At 45.4% G+C, this 8690-nt stretch overlaps 1 long non-coding RNA gene across 2 annotated transcripts; it reads left to right on the top strand.

Annotated features, from left to right (window-relative positions):
* Positions 1-246: 246 nt before the first annotated feature.
* LOC147355001 (uncharacterized) lies at positions 247-8601 on the top strand. 2 transcript variants are annotated; one of them, XR_015144133.1, is made up of 3 exons: positions 247-463; positions 3063-3248; positions 6682-8601. It is a non-coding gene; the product is annotated as an uncharacterized LOC147355001 (long non-coding RNA). The 2 variants fall into 2 exon arrangements; XR_015144132.1 differs by having other exon boundaries at positions 249-463; positions 8173-8601.
* The last annotated feature ends 89 nt before the right edge of the window (positions 8602-8690 follow it).

Raw genomic sequence — 8690 nt, 5'->3', positions numbered from 1 at the left:
AAAACACACCCTGATTTTGGCAACTTAAGCGAAGCATGTGGGGTGCTAAAGGAAGACTGAAGAACCATCCTGGGAATAAGAATGTGGGTAGCCTGCCAGGCAGCAGGTCTCTTTCGACACACTTGGCTGGACAGACAGTAAAGCCGGTCTGTGTTTTCCTAGGCTCAAGAGTCAAAGTCCTGGGAAAGAGAGTGTGGTTGGCTGAAGGCAGTCACGTGCCCAGCCTTTGGCAGTGGCAGGCCTGAGAGGAGGGATTAGCAGAAGGAGCCTCCACAGCTCTCTTTGGGTTTCCTGGTATGAAGTAGGCACACGCATTCTACCGAGATACTGTGTTTTGTGGGAAAATGATCACCCCGGTGGAAATCAGAGTGCTCTGGGGAAGTGGGAGTGAAGGCAGCCTTCCAGTGTCCACTACCAAGAGCAAAAACGTGATCATATCAGTGGCATCACAGCCCATGAACACGTGAGTCTGCTGAGCTGATATCTGCTGATTTAATATTTTCTATTATTAGATTGATTCTTCTTTTCCTCTGCAACAAACAGCCTTAAGTGTGTATATCTAAAAAAGTTACTTTGAGACTTCCCTGACAGTCCAGTAGGTTGACTCTTTGCTTCCACTGCAGGGGGCACAGGTTCAATCTCTGGTCAGCGAACTAAGATCCTGCATGCCACATGGCGGAACCAAAATAAATCTTTTTTCCCCTTGGGACAAATTGCCAGGTCTGGAATCATTGCATCAGAAGACATGAGTATTTATATGTTCTCATTTTTTATTTTACTGAAGTGCCCATGGACTCTGAGAATATGCCCTTATTCATGGCAGATCAGCTTCTAGTGACAGAGTAACTGCCTGGTTGAAGGTCACCCTGCGGAAAGCTCTCTCTGGGTCATGCCAGGGTCACTTGGGCTAGTGGGGAGAAACATACTCTTTAGAGCTCTTCTTCTTCCTTCCACATATTTTTTTGATAACAATTACTCTCTGGATAAAAGATACGGCAAGGCCACTGGCTTGGGTCATTTAACCCACACGTTATGGGAAATAGGGCAGCATTTGCCTGAGGGGCCCAAGGGCAGTGGGAGTGCCTCCTGATATTGCATCAGCAAATGCAAGATCGCCTACCCAGCTCCCTTTTCTCCACAGAGGCCTCTCCAGAAGCTGGGGCAGGGGAAACAATGATTACACAAGGGCAGGGCATGCCACCTGGGGAGGGCACTGCCTGTGTGCTTGACATGGGTCTCTGAGCCGGCCCGGTTCTTCTAACTCCAATCTTGAAAAGATAATTGTCCCATATTTCTTCAGAGGATTTTAACTCACATGTGACAGAATTGGAAAATCTCTCTCCCTTCCCTGCCAACACACTAATTTCCAATTCCCCCATCCCAGCTTCACTGGGAACATCCATTTCTCAGCCAGACCACCACGCTGCCTGGGCCGAGCAGCAGGGTGCTTTTTTTTGTAATGACCCGCGGGTCAGCTTGAGCACGTTAGATTGTAAACATGTTGAGATTGGAGGCTGTCTGGCTTTAGTATTCCTTGCAGGACTCTCCACAGCGCAGTGCCCACTCCAGGTTGCTGTTCAGTTTCTCAGTCATGTCCGACTCTACAACTCCATGGACTGCAGCATCCCAGGCTTCCCTGTCCTTCACTAGCTCCCAGAGTTTGGCTCAAACTCATGCCCACTGAGTCAGCGATGCCATCCAACATCTAATTCTCTGCCGCCCGCTTCTCCTCCTGCCCTCAGTCTTTCCAATGAGGAAAGATGCTTTTTCCAAATGCATCGGGGTCTTTTTCCAATGAGTTGGCTCTTCACATCAGGTGGCCAAGGAATTGGCGCTTCAGCTTCAGCATCAGTCCTTGCAATGAATATTCAGGGTTGATTTCCTTTAGGACTCACTGGTTGGATCTCCTTGCAGTCCAAGGGATGCTCAAGAGTGTTCTCCAACACCACAGTTCAAATCAATATTTGCTGACTGAATACCTTTCCCTGGGGATGCTTCTTCCTTCTGCAGGTCTCAGCCATTTCGTTTTTACCCATTAACTCCTCATCCCGCAGTTGTCAGTTCAATCGTTAGTTCCTCAGTACCGTCTCAGGATAGGCCAAGTTACCCTGTTTAACACCTGTACATCTCTTCCTCAGCACTTATCAGGATTTTCATGAAGTACTTATATTTGTGTTTGTAATTGTTTGATCCATGCTTTCTCTCTGACTGGAGACTGCTGCTCCATGAGGGCATGTGTTCTTGTGTTCACTGTTGTCTTCCTGGTTCTAGCATATTTCCCAGCATATAATGGAAGGACAGTTACTACTAGAGGCAGGAATAACAATTTTTCTATACCACATGGGTTTACCAGCTGCAAACCTGGAAGATACAGAATGTAGTAGTCGGGGTTCTCTAGAGAAGCATAATCAACTAATAGAAGATAAGATATATCTATGTCTATATACAGGCTTCCCTGGTGGCTCAGCAGTAAAGAATCTGTCTGCCAATGCAGGAGTCACCAGTTCCATCCCTTGGTCAGAAAGAGCCCTGGAGGACAAAATGGCTACCCACCCCAGTATTCTTACCTGAAAAATCTCCATGGACAGAGGAGCCTGGAGGGTTACAGTGCACAGGGTTGCAGAGTCGAACAAGACTTAGCAACTAAACAACAAATATCTGTGTATCAATAGATATCACTATATTAATATCAATGTATTGGTATAGATGGGCTTCCCCAGGGGTTCAGTGGTAAAGAATATGCCCTTGTAATGCAGGAGACGCAGAAGACATGGGTTTGATTTCTGGGTTGGGAAGATCCCCTCGAGGAGGGCATGGCAACCCAGTCCAGTATTCTTGCCTGGAGAATCCCATGGACAGAGGAGCCTGATGGGCTACAGTCCATAGAGTTGCAAAGAGTCAGAAACGACTGAAGTGACTGAGCACTGCTTGGTACAGACATAGATATATATGGAGAAAGGGAGAGGGAGAGGAAGGCGCATTGATTGGCTGTGATTTACTATAGGAATTGGCTCATGCAGTAATTATGGAGGTCAAGAAATCTCACAATCTGCCATTTGCAGGCTGAAGATCCAGGAAAGCCTTGGTGTGAACCCCAGTCCAAGTGTGAAGCCAGAGAACAAGGAGCATCAGTGTCTGAGGGCAGAGGAGGATGGCGGTCTCAGCTCGAGAAGGAAAGGAGGGTATTTAGCCTTCCTCTGCATTTTGTGTTCAGCCCCTCAGTGGGTGGATGATGCCCACCTGTACTGGTAAGAGCCATCTTTCTCACTCAGTCCACTGATTCAAATGTATTGACACACCCAGAAGTAATGTTTACCAGGTCTCTGGGAAGCTCTCAGCCCAGTCAAACTGACACACAGGATAACCATCACACAGAGATCCTGGCTGGACTCTCAGCAGAGCTTGTGCAATGTGCTGCTCTCAGAATAGAATTTCTCAAATTGCATTAGCCACATTGCTGGTTCACGAACTCTCAACAGGGTTCTGTGAAGAAAAAAGTTCTTTTAAAAATACAGATGTAATGAAAATACCAAGCACATTTAGACAGCTATTATTCTGTGATAACTTCTCTTTAAGAAAACATACACTCCAAACTGCTAACATTGGTTACGTATGGGAAGGGGGTCTTTCACTTTTCCTTCATTATGCTTTATTGTTTCTTTTTTTTTTTATTGTGGGGAATGCACATTACAAAATTTACCATTTTAGCCATTTTTAAGTGTACATTTCAGGGTACATGTCAATAGATTAAGCATTTTCATATTATTGGGCAACCATTGCCGTTATATTTTGTAGATTACTAGTTCATAAAATTCATTGTGTACTATCCTCATATCTTGGTGAATTAACCCACCCCCAACTCAAAGGGTGGCCTCTGGGTTGTCTGAAGCTACTTGGAGTTACTCCATTTGCCCCAGTGGTTAGTTGAAGGACAAGCCTCCAGGTTTGCTTTTTTAAAACATTCATTTATTTTTTTGGCTTTGTCAGGCCTTAGCTGTGGCACACGGGATCCTTGCTGTGTCCTGTGGGATCTTTCCTTGTGTGCACAGACTCTCCAGTTGTGGTGCGCAGGCGCAATAGCTGTGGCGCATGCGCCTAGTTCTGCCACGCTACCCCCACCCCGTAGCTGGGACATGTGGGATCCCAGTTCCTCTACCAGGGATGGAACCCTTGTCCCCTGCACGGCAAGGCGGACGCTTAACCACTGGACCACCAGCAAGCCCCTTGGCCTACAGGTTTGAGTGAGTGAGACTTGGCAGGCTCCTAAACTCGTTCAATGTCCAGAGTGAAGTAGTTACGATAGGCAGCATCTTTCTAGCACTGGAAGGGATACTATTTTATAGGTAAATCTGGAAACTTTGAGGCCATTTGGTTCTCATGAAGGAAGCTTTCTGGAGACTGAAGGTAACACCAACAAGGGGGAAAAGCTGAGAGAATCATACAAAAATAAAGCTGGAGTGGTGACAACTTCAGAAGCCTATACCCTACTTCTCCAGGGAGGTTTTCAGTGTTATGATCCAATAATTTCTTGTTTATTTTGGCATTTTCCCTCTTTAATACTTGTGAGAGAAACCAGCCTAATACAGGTTGGAAGATACTCAAAAGATTAATATTCTGTTTCTTCTCATCATATCATTTATGTTTTGCCATAACTATAATCTATGTACCTCACTGATGAAAGTGTCAGCCTGAGCCAGAGGCTCCCAGGTTCCGGCTCAAAATTGATTGTCTCTTTGTAAGAAAATTCAGATTTCATTTAGGGTGGCGGTGTACATGGACAAAAGACCACACTTTCCATTTTCCCTTGTAGGGAAGTGTGGTCATGTGATTACGTTCTGGCCAGTGAGATAAAAAGCAAAATGTTGTGGAAGACCTGCAGGAAGGCTGAGAAAAGATGCTGATTCAGCTGCGGGAGGTGGGGGGGAGTTTATCTTTTCCCTTCCTCCTTCACAACAGGAACTCTAGGAGACTGGGGACTATGGAATCAGGTTAGATTATTTACTCATGGATGAAAGAGAGATATAAATTTCTTATTGTTTAAATCACTGTTACTTTGGATTTTCTGTTATAATTTGAACCTAACTGACTCACTGCCTGAAACATATTCAAAGATTCAGGAGAAGCCACATTTGACTTTACAGGTAGCAACTTTGTGACTCATCAGGCAGACACTACTGTATGTAGCGGAACCTAGGGAACCTGCATAAAGGGAAGGTTTCATCTGAGTTAACGTCTGTTTTATCTAGACAGAGGAACCTGACCAACTTTCATTGATTCAAATCCTTAACTCAGGACTTCCCTGATGGTCCAGTGGTTAGACTCCGCATTCCCAATGCAGAGGCTAGATCCCACATGCCACAACTGAGTTCAGATGCCGCAGTGAAAGATCCCGCATGCGGCAACTAAGACACAGGGCAGTTAAATAAATAAATAAAAGACTTCCCTGGTGGCCCAGTGGCTAAGACTCTTGGCTCCCATTGTAGGGCGCCTCGGTTCTATCCCTGGTAAGGGAACTAGATCCCACATACCACAACTAAAGATACCACATGTTACAGTTTAGACCTAGCATCATCAAAATAAATAATTTTTTTAAAAAATTAAAAAAAAGATAAAATTCTTAATTCTTCCAGGCACTGAGTGAAGCATAAAAATGCCTACCTGACACATGTACTTGCGTCTCTCTCAGGCACCTAATGAGTCTGAAATTGAAACTGATTTTGCCCATCCCAGTTACCACCACCACATGAACTTCTATCCCTGGTTTTCTTTGCAGTCGATGTTCAGTAGCGTTCATAGCCGTCCACCTAACTTATGCCAGGAGCCTGGGGCCGTCTTTGTCGCTTTCTTCCTCATTTCTATATCCAGGCTGTGGTCAAGTCCCAGTGTGCTGTGTGCTAATTAGTCACTTCAGTCGTGTCCAACTCTTTGCAAGGACTGTAGCCCGCCAGGCTCCTCTGTCCCTGGGATTCTCCAGGCAAGAATACTGGAGTGGGTTGTCATGCCCTCCCCCAGGGGATCTTCCTGACCCTGAGTCTCCTAGGTCTGCTGCATTGGCAGGCAGGTCTTTACCACAAGCGCCACCTGGGAAGCCCTATGAAGTCTCAGAATCTCCCTCTTTTGATCCACTACTCTCTGTCTCCACTGTCACTTGGGTGACAGCTCTACCATTTCTTGCCCAGACAACTCCAAAAGCCTTCCCTCTGGATTCCCATTCCCCACATAGCACCCGGAGAGGAAACCCAAACCAGATCACATTACCACCATGCTGAAAACTCTTCATAGGCTCCCCATAGCATTAGGATATAATCCCGAATCCTATTGGTGATGAAAATAATCAATACACGATCTACAGTAGGAAAAGAAAAGAGTTTTATTTGAGCCAAACTGAAAATTATAGCCCAGAAGACAGCCTCTCAGATAGCCCTGAGGAACTGCTCCAAAGAAGCATGATGTTCAGCACAGTTTTATGTCTTGTCAGAACAAAGAACATCATATAAGTCAGGGATACATTCTTTCAATGTCTCAAGAAAAATGAAACAAACCAGATCAGCACAAACTCAGTGAGTCAGTGCAGCCTTGGCCTGGGAAGGGAGTCTTATCATCGAAGGAGTACCAGCACAGGCGTCCCAGAAAGGGAGGCGTTCAATCTTGATTTTTTTTTTTTTTCGCTGTGCCGCCCAGGCATGTTGGATCTTAGTTTCTCGACCAGGAATCATCGGCTGCATCCTTCAGTTGGAAGCACAGTCTTAACCACTGGACCGCCAGGGGAACCTCCTGAATCTTCATGTTTAACATGGACATTCTTCACTTCTGGTCAATGCACCCTTTTCTTTAAAAATTCAAGCAGATGAACAGTGTATGTTTGATAGGCCACAAACAGGCTGTTTTAGCATAAAATTTGAGTTAATTCATGTAAAAGCCAATATGATTCCCCCATACCTCAGTATGTGGAAATTTCATCACTGTATACGGCCTGTGAGACTTGGCCAGGTCTGACCCCTGCTCACCCTCTAGCACCCAGCATCGTCTTGAGCTAGTTTCTCTCACTTACTGAGCTTGATGCCTGATCTTCTCTTTTAGTCTCCAGAATGTACCAGACTCCCAACCCAGGGGCTTGCACAGGCTGCTTTCTTGCTTAGATTCCTCTGCTCCCATCTGCTATTTTGCAGCCACCCCCTACTGATTCTTCTCTTCACTGTTTAATGACTCCTTCCATAAGACCTTGAGCCCACTCCCGATTTATATCCGGACACTTCATACTGAATAATATTACACGTTGCATTCTGTGGCTGGCTTCTTTCACTTAGCATGGTGTTTTCAAGGCTCATCCTGTTGTAGCATGCCTCAGTACTTCACTCCTTTTTATTGTAGATGAATTATTCCATTGTATGTGCATGCGTGCTAAGTCGCTTCAGCCTTGTCTGACTCTTTACGACCCCATGGAACATAGCCTGCCGGGCTCCTCTGTTCATGGGCTTCTCCATCAACAATACTGGAGTGGATCTTCCCAACCTAGGGATTGAACCTGTGGCTCTTAGCCTCCTGCATTGGCAAGAGAGTTCTTTACCACTAGCACCACCTGGAAAGCCCATTTCATTGTATGTCAAAGTGTATGTGAAAGTGTTAATCGTTTAATCCAACTCTTTGGAACCCTGTGGACTGCAGCCCACCAGGCTCCTCTGTCCATGGAATTTTCCAGGCAAGAATACTGGAGTGGGTAGCCATTCCCTTCTCCAGGGGACCTTCCCCACCCAGGGATGGAACCCAGGTCTCCTGCCTTGCAGGCAGATTCTTTACCATCTGAGCCACCAGGGAAGTCCATTCCATTGTATAGATACAGATTTATCCACTTGTCAGCTGGTGGACATTTGGGTTGAGCCCACTTTTTGCCTATTATGAACACTGTTACCGAGAACAAGCATTTGCGTGGACAAGTGACTTAGCGTTAGCATATGTTTTCATTTCTCTTGGTTATATGCCGAGGGAATGGAGTTGCTGACTCAGATGTTAACTTGGAGGTGTCAGCAGCCCCTTTTTATGAGGAAAGGTTTAGGATTTTGTCCAAATGACCCGGTGCCTGTCAGTGTTTGGCTGTTTGGTTAACAGCCAACTGTTTACATCCCTCCTATTCTTGTCTTTCCCTGTTTTATTTGTCTCTTTTCTTTTCTGTAGATTCCAGCTCCCCTGCAGATTGTAGCCAGCACCCGGATTTTCAAGGGGTAAAAGTTATTTGTAAAACATTTGGAACTCTCTGGAGGATGGACATTAAAAGTAATAATGTTTATCTGTTTAATCTGTGGGCTAGCCACTTGCAGGGTGTTTTGTAACAAAAAGAGCTTATTGAGTAGGAGGCTTTTTAAACTAGTTCCTGAGAGTAACACTCCTACAACAAACTGCTGAGTCTCAACTACCCAACTAGCAATCTGTGCCTTTTAAAGAACCACTTTGAAGTCCCTTGGTGATATTAACATCACAAGTGAACCTATATATGTAAATATATGTTGTTCCTGAGCTTGTAAACATGTATACAGAGTTCCTGGTGTGTGCCTGGCAGATAATAATTGCTTAATAAACTGTTGTTGCTGTTGTTTAGTTGCTAAATTGTGTCCGACTCTTGGCAACCCCATGGACTGTGGCCTGCCAGGCTCCTCTGTCTATGGGATTTTCCAGGCAAGAATACTGGAGCAGGT

This window comes from Bos grunniens, chromosome 17 (assembly GCF_055505025.1).
Source record: "Bos grunniens cultivar Pamir isolate PY7600 chromosome 17, Bosgru_T2T1.0, whole genome shotgun sequence".
Taxonomy (NCBI): domain Eukaryota; kingdom Metazoa; phylum Chordata; class Mammalia; order Artiodactyla; family Bovidae; genus Bos; species Bos grunniens.
The sequence above is the reverse complement of the archived record's forward strand: the minus strand, read 5'-3'. Positions and strand labels throughout refer to the sequence as shown.